The sequence below is a fragment of the Mauremys reevesii genome, linkage group 2, assembly GCF_016161935.1.
Source record: "Mauremys reevesii isolate NIE-2019 linkage group 2, ASM1616193v1, whole genome shotgun sequence".
In the NCBI taxonomy this organism is placed as follows: domain Eukaryota; kingdom Metazoa; phylum Chordata; order Testudines; family Geoemydidae; genus Mauremys; species Mauremys reevesii.
Window position 1 is genome coordinate 10985186 of NC_052624.1, and position 7619 is coordinate 10992804.

Here is a 7619-nt window from a genome sequence, read left to right on the forward strand (position 1 = left end):
CCCAGTGCCCCCTGGATCCACTCTGCCCAGAGCCCCGCTACAACCCTTCCATCACAAATGCACAGTGCTGTGCACACACACCCTGCCCAGCACCCCCTTGCCCACAGCCCCACCACAGCTGCCCAGCACCCCACACAGAACCCCCACTCGCTAGTTTCCCAATACACACATTTCCCCTCCCTCCCAGTGCCCTTCCCCACAGCCCCACCACCACAACTACACAATGCCCAACACAGACCTGCACTGTCCAGTGCCCTGACACACACAGATCTCCCCCACTGCCCAGCACCCCAAAACACACAAACCTCCCCCACTGCCCAGCGCCCTCCACACCCTCACAGCCCAGCATCCCACAAACACCTCCCAGACACTCACTCCCTGGCCGCACTCACCAGCCCTGCTGGGAGGTCTCTGGCTCCCAGCGTGAGAGCGGCGAGGGGAGTCTCCAGACTCTCCACGTGCTGCACCCACCACAAGTGCGAGCTCCATGGCTCTTATTGGCTGGGAAAAGCACCAATGGGAGCTGCCGGAGCCACGGAACAGGGCTTGCAGGCGCCGGCAGCACGCAGAGCCTCCCCACCCTAAGAACCAGAGGGACCTGCCAGGGGGCGAGGTGGGCAGTCCTGGTGGTGCTTACCTGGGGCAGCTCCCATCCCAGGAAGCATCCGGCAGGCTGGTCCTCTGGCTCCTTGGGTCGCGGGTTGGGTCAGGTGGTGGGTGAAGGGCTCTGTGCCCACTCCCGATGTCTGCAAAGCCTGCCCCTACAGCATGCAGTGCTCCTGCCGGCGGGTGGGCACTGGGTGCTGCCCCAAGAAGCGTTGAGCGGCGGCGCCGCGGCTGCGGTCCGGACAGTCCCTGATATCGTGGCAAAGGGTGTCCTGACCAATGTAAGATCGGGACATGGGACAAGTCCCCTAAAATCAGGACTGTCCTGATAATATCGGAACATCTGGTCACCCTACTTCAGGCTATGCTGGTCTACCTGAAATTTGACAGACATACAGTAGCGCAGATTATATCCTTATCAATCAGTGTTGATAGATAATGCTAAGGTTTCCTCTTTCTATTCCATATGTAGAATGACAGTGACATTGTATCATTCATTGTCAGGGCCGCCCAGAGGATTCTGGGGGCCTGGGGTCTTCAGCGGCCCACTCCAGGGCCCCCAAAAAACTCTCGTGGAGGCTCCTGCAGAGCCCGGGGCCTGGGGCAAATTGCCCCACTTGCCCCCTCTCTCCCCCCCAGGCAGCCCTGTTCATTCAGGTTCAACCACTCTCACCTGCCACTTCTCAGGAAATGAGTAATAGCAGCCATCTCCTTGTACTGCACTCATTTGCACTGTGAGATGGAATGGCATACAACTATTCACAAAACCTTCTAAATATACGGTTCCTTAATGAACCAAAGCAACATACACTCTTACTATAACCCTGTCTTTTGTGGCCGTTACAATTGGCATATCAGCATGATGAGTAAGGCAGGTGGTTGTGGTTTTTTTGTAAAGTAACATAAACACCTAAATGGCACTATATAAATTAGTACTTCCTCAATTTTTTGTACCCAGTTATTACAGTATTGTGCCTTATTTTATCTATAAGGTACACTGGTTCTGCTTAAGCTGCTCAGTCGTTTTATATTCATGCAAAAAGTTGCTTTCTCTTTAGAAGTAGATTCTTTGTGAGAAGAGGGTGGGGGAGGAGACCATGCCTTTCTTTTTGTTTCTGCAAAACTTAGTTCATAGTGTGTACTACCAGAAAAAGAATACATACAATTTTCCTCAACACTTCTTTCAGCCATGTTCCCCTTTCTTTACATGAAAGTCCTTACATGAGGTTATTTTTAATAAAAGAATTTTGCAATATACTCTCAGGTATACAATAGCTAATTGTTTTCCCTCCTTTTATATTACCTAATGTTCGTTTGATTCTAATAGTCTGAGACTGCATTAGATTTATAGACTTGTCTATTATTTTTGTGCCTGATTCAGAGGAATAATTGCTTTCTGTTGTTTCCTGTTCACTTTTATTTCCTGGGCCAAATGTCTTCACATAGCGGAATTTGAAATGCTGCATCTTAAACATTATTATTAACCTTTAATGTGAGCCTTCATCAGAGCACAACTCTGCCATTAAATCATTTGCAAATGTTCTTTGAAGCAGCTCTTTATTTTTTTCAAGGTGACAGCAACTGAACACTTGATTTAGGGGATATTTTTGAGCTACTTAGGATGCACTTAGCTTGAACTTCTTTCACTGGTTGTATTTTAAATAGTGGATACACATGTGCTGAATTATATTCCACTTTACACCTATGCAGAAATTGAGAGCCGTTAAACTGTTCCCTGGTTCAAAAAGGGGCTTTAGGACACTGCAAAGTAAAAGTTCACTTTGAATTTTTCTTTCGGATTATAAATAGGTTCGTCATCTGCTTCATATGTGAACTGCTTCCTCTTCTTTCCAATACGGATTGGATCTGGTTCAAAAAGTGCCGGTACATCCAACTCCTCCGCAAGTTCATCTGCATCTACCAATGTTTTCTCAAAGGCTGTGTGTATAACACTGTGTCACTTCTGCGGCCACAAGAAACTTCTTGGTTTCTCCAAGTTGATTAATGGCATCACATATGTCGAATGCTTTTGCCTGAAGTTGTTTGCTAGTCATGTTGATCTCAAACGATATGTCATACCACAAAACAAGAGCAACAAGAAACTTGAAACTAGAATTGGCTTTTGTAAGAGCCTTTGCATCCACTCGTGATGTATTGCCGATGATCCTGTTAGAGTAGTGTCTTCATAGATGGCTATCAGAGTATCATAGATATCACCAAGCTGATAGCGAAGAGGTTTCAAGGCATCGATTCGACTTTCACATCTTGTTTCACTCAGTGGTTTAACTGTGAGATTAGATACGTGGCGTGTTAGAACTTCCCAGCGATGTGTAGAAGCCGAGAAATACACATAAACATGTTGAACTAAATCAAAGAAGGCGGTTGCCTCTAAGCAACACTTTGCAGCATCATTAACAACCAAATTCAATGAATGTGCACTGCAAGGAACGAAAAAGGCTCGTGGATTAATATTCAAAATTCTTCGCTGGACACCATTTTCTTTCCCTTTCATATTGCTCCCATTGTCGTAGCCTTCACCACGTAAGTTTTCTATAGGCAGTGACATTCTTCTAACTGGTGAAGAATAGTTTCTGTCATACCAGCTCCAGTTGTCTCCATAAGCGACACAAATCCCAAGAAGTGTTCCTTTATGCATACTGATTTAGTCTCATTCTCGGTCTCTGAAGTAGGCCTATCCACAAACCGAATGATCATGGTCATTTGTTCAACATGGCCTGCATCTGGTGTACAATCTAGAATGATCATAAAGTATTTTGCAGCACGAGCAGATGCTAGGATTTTTTGTTTGATGGCATTGGGTAGAAGCTGAATAAGCTCATTCTGTATGTCTTTCCCTAGGTAATGTACATGCATATCCTGGTCCTTAATCCTGCAAAGATGCTCATCCATAAGCGCGTCAAACAAAGCTAGATATTCGACAAATTTGAGGAAGTTCTCATTACCAGAAGTGTGCAGTTTTTCATGTGTTCCCCAAAAGGCCAGGTTTTGCATACCAAGAACTCTGACCAAAGCAATCAGATGTTTTAGTATTTGCTGCCAACACTTTTCTTCTTGCTTAATCAAGCGCAAATGTTCTTCATCATTTGTTCTCTTGTATTTCAATCGCAGTTCAGGTTCTTTCCATGTTTGAACATTCGTCAAATGTTCACTGCTTTTCTCATACCGTGAAAGAATTGCAGACATGTTTTTCCAATCCCTTGAGCCTTTTTCAGAAAGAGATGATGTGCCAATAGTACTACTGCCAAACAACTTGCAGCAGAAGCAAGATAGAATCACTTGATGTGGAATACTGCTGCCACTGACGGTGCATTTCTTCTCCATTAATAAGTCTACGTTTGTAATGAATTGTCAAGAATTTTCTTTGCTTACTATCTTTGGGAAAATCAAACTGCTGAACTTGTTCCGGTCCATGTTCCACCAGAATTTATCGGACTTGATCATTGCATTTGGCCCAAGTAGCAGGATCACTAAAGCTCAAATTCAAACGAGTGACATTTTCGCTTTCACGATCTTCCAAGTTTTGATCCTCATGTGTCTCATTTGATTCGTCTTCAATATTCAGATTATGTTCTTCAAACTCTTCTTCAACTTGTGAAACTCTCATCCCCACCTCCATCTCTGCTTGATCCTTTTGCATTTAACTACCTTCATCTCTGGCCAGTGGATGGAGATATTTCAGAAACGAACCTTTTCTTTCTTTCTTTCTTTCTTTCTTTCTTTCTGATTATCAGCCTTCCGCTTACGAAATTGTGCCCCAGACATTTTTTTTATCTGCCATGAGGCGGCATCAACTGAAAACGAAAAAAAATGAAATTGTATTCCTATCAGTTCTTTTTCTTGTTCACTATTAAAAGTAAAGGATAGAGAATACGTCACTTACTATAAGTCACTATTTGAATTTCATCAACTGTTTGACGTAAATATTGATTAAGAGATCAAGATGACTTTCCCTTAAAATTAAGCAATGTTGATTGTAATTAGAAATACACCCTTTTTAATCATGTATACTTCCTTCATATCAAAATCTGACTGGGAGTGCTGCAGAACCCATTTTGTCCAACCAGCCATGCACCTCCAAATGATTGCCAAGTGCTCTCTGTGGTGGTATGCTCATCTGCTCTAAATGCCTACTAACTTCCCTGTGAGAATAATCTTTGACTTTGATCCAATGAAAGCAGGATGGAAAAGCCCCCTCCCCCTTCCAAGACCTAAGACATAAACAAACACCTATCTCTCACAGGCACTATCTCATAACATGCCAATTTTGCTCAGGACAGAACATCATAGAGGAATATTATGCATTCAGTGGTCTCTACACTGGCCAAGCAACAGCATGACAACTAACCTAACCTAACCAGTCCATCCAACTTTTTGACTGCTTCTTGGGCACTGGTGAGGGGTAGCGGGGCCGGACTGAGCCCAGTGACGGGGTGCACTACAAGTCTACAAGCCGAGGCAAGGTGCTGGGCCTAGAGTCCTGCTGAGACTGCAGTCCTGCACCAAGTGGAGCGCAGCCTCCACGAGGAGAGAACTCAAACAAATATCATGCTCCTTCTGCGTGATTCCCCCAAGCACTTCTTCAGACATCTGCTATGAGGGTCACTCACAGGCTTAGGCCTGCCTGTTGCAGGCATAACACAACAGCAGGGCTTAAAACCCAGATACTGGGCATGACAGTGGCTGGGGCAGGGAGAGGGGGGCAGCTCAGCTCTGCAGGCTGCCGTCCTCTCCAGCCGCCCACGCACAAGGGGAGCAGGAGCACAGGCGCCCGAGGCCAAGCTGTGAGGAAGCGCTTATCCTGCCCAACGCACGGGTGTCGGGGTCCTTTTTCTTCCTCCACCAGACCGCCGCCCAAGGCTCTTTTGTTCTCTGTGCCCCTTGCTGGGGCTGACTGTGGAGGCTGAGCCGTTTCCTCACGAAGCCCTGCTGTCGTGCCCGTCACCGGGCTCGTGCCACGTGAGCACTAAGTGGAGCTCTGCCCAGCCGCCGGCGCCCCCATCGGCAATGACAATAATTGCATGGAGCGGCCGCTGCGCTGGGAGAGGGAGTCTGAGCCGCACGTGTCAGTGCACCACCAGCAGCCCAGCCCAGCCCCGCTGTAAAAAAAATTGGGGGCACCGCTTTTTGGCTCCCTCAAATCTTGGTGCCCTAGGCAACCACCTAGTTTGCCTTAATGGTAGCACTGGCCCTGTCCTTAGCCCTGCAGGCCAAGGATTTTCGCCAGATGTCTTTAGCTTCCCTTATTAGTTTTCTGTACTTCATAATGTCTACTTTGTCTTGATTTTTTTTCTCCTTCTGCTTGTTATATATTGCCTTTTTTATTTCCAATTGCTGCTTCACTTCTCCTAATCAGGATGGGCTTTTACCCAAAGCTGTCCTCTAGCTCAGGTGTTCCCAAACTGGGCCGCACCCCAAAGGTCGGCTGTGACACCATACCGGGTGGTCTGCCTTGGGCAGAGCGTGGGGGGACGTTGCCCCCCAAAACTGTATATGTTGGTGGAATAGTGAGCAGTGATGGCCCCTACCCAAGGCCAGAGGAGCCTAGTGCCCCAAGCAGGCGGCAGAAAGCAAAGGGGAGCTTCTGGATGCTGGGTAGAGTGAGGAGAAGGGGCTGGCCCTCAGTGGTGGCTTCAAGGGCATCTGGAGGAGGCTGGAGGGTTCGCGACCATTCCTGCTCTGAGCCACTGTACTCAATGATCCCGGTCTGTCAGGCCCCCTGGAGTATTGGCCCCCAAGGGACTGGGGCTTGGTGGTGCTGCTCTGTTTCCACATAACAATGCCATCATCGGGACTGTCATAGGTAAGAGCCAGCCTCGGCCTGAGCACCTGCCTCTACCCAGTACTGGTGGCCTCCAAGCCCTTCCCTTGTTGTCCGGCAATTGTTCCACTATTTCACATTTGAGTTCTTTCAGAACTCTTGGGTGAATGCCATGTGGTCCCAGTGACTTGTTACTGTTAAGTTTATCAATTAATTCCAAAACCACCTCTACTGACACTTCAGTCTGTGACAATTCTTCAGATTTGTCACCTACAAAGGATGGCTCAGGTTTGGGAATCTCCCTAACATCCTCAGCCGTGAAGACTGAAGCAAAGAATTTATCTAGTTTCTCCTCAATGACTTGATCGTCTTTAAGTGCTCCTTTTGTATCTCGATCGTCTAGGGTCCCCACTGGTTGTTTAGCAGCCTTCCTGCTTCTGATGTACTTAAAAAACATTTTGTTATTACCTTTTGAGTTTTTGGCTAGCTGTTCTTCAAATTCCTTTTTGGCCTCTCTGTCACTCCATCCTTTACTCCACATGCTCAGTAGTACTATACTATTGTCTGTCGGGTCTTGGCCTGGGCATGTTTTTGCACATGCTCAATAGTTGCCAATCTTGCACATGCTCAATTATGTCCTTTACTACAGAGCTGGGATTCTGCCAAGCCATACCCACATCCACTTGGCTCTATGCCAGTACACTTTTTTTTAAAAGAAATCCTAAATTCTTACTGAGCATGCTCAGGGTCTGCAGCATAGATCCAATATAGGTCTCCACCCCCTGCCTTTCTTTTGGGAGTAGAATCCTTTTCCCTGATGTTGCGTCAGCACGTGTTCGACTGCATCTAGGTGGAGAAGATGAGCCACCTCCACGCAGAAGATGCTCATGAGAGGAGTCCCTAAGAGGGACAGGGAAGGAGAAAGGGTGGGCAGGGAAAATAGGAAAGGGATGGAGTTACCTGACTGAGCTATTTCCAGGACCCAGCGGTCCTGCGTAATCTGTTGCCAGACATGGTGGAAAGTCTGGAGGCGGTAGCCAAATGGGCAAATAGGCGGCGGAGTCAAGGTGTGGTTGCATGTACCCCCGATGAACACTTCAAAATTGTTTGTTACCCAGTGGTGGGAAGTAGTTGGTTGCGCCTGGTTTTGCCTGCGTCTAAGAGTTCTGTTGCGGTTTTTCCCAGTGTCATACGGTCTGGACTGGGGTCGGTGATATTGTTGTGTGCTGGGCCT

General features: G+C 47.1%; 1 pseudogene; it reads right to left on the reverse strand.

The window, feature by feature from the left end:
* Positions 1-2359: 2359 nt before the first annotated feature.
* LOC120399589 lies at positions 2360-3948 on the reverse strand (annotated as a pseudogene).
* Between the last annotated feature and the right edge of the window lie 3671 nt (positions 3949-7619).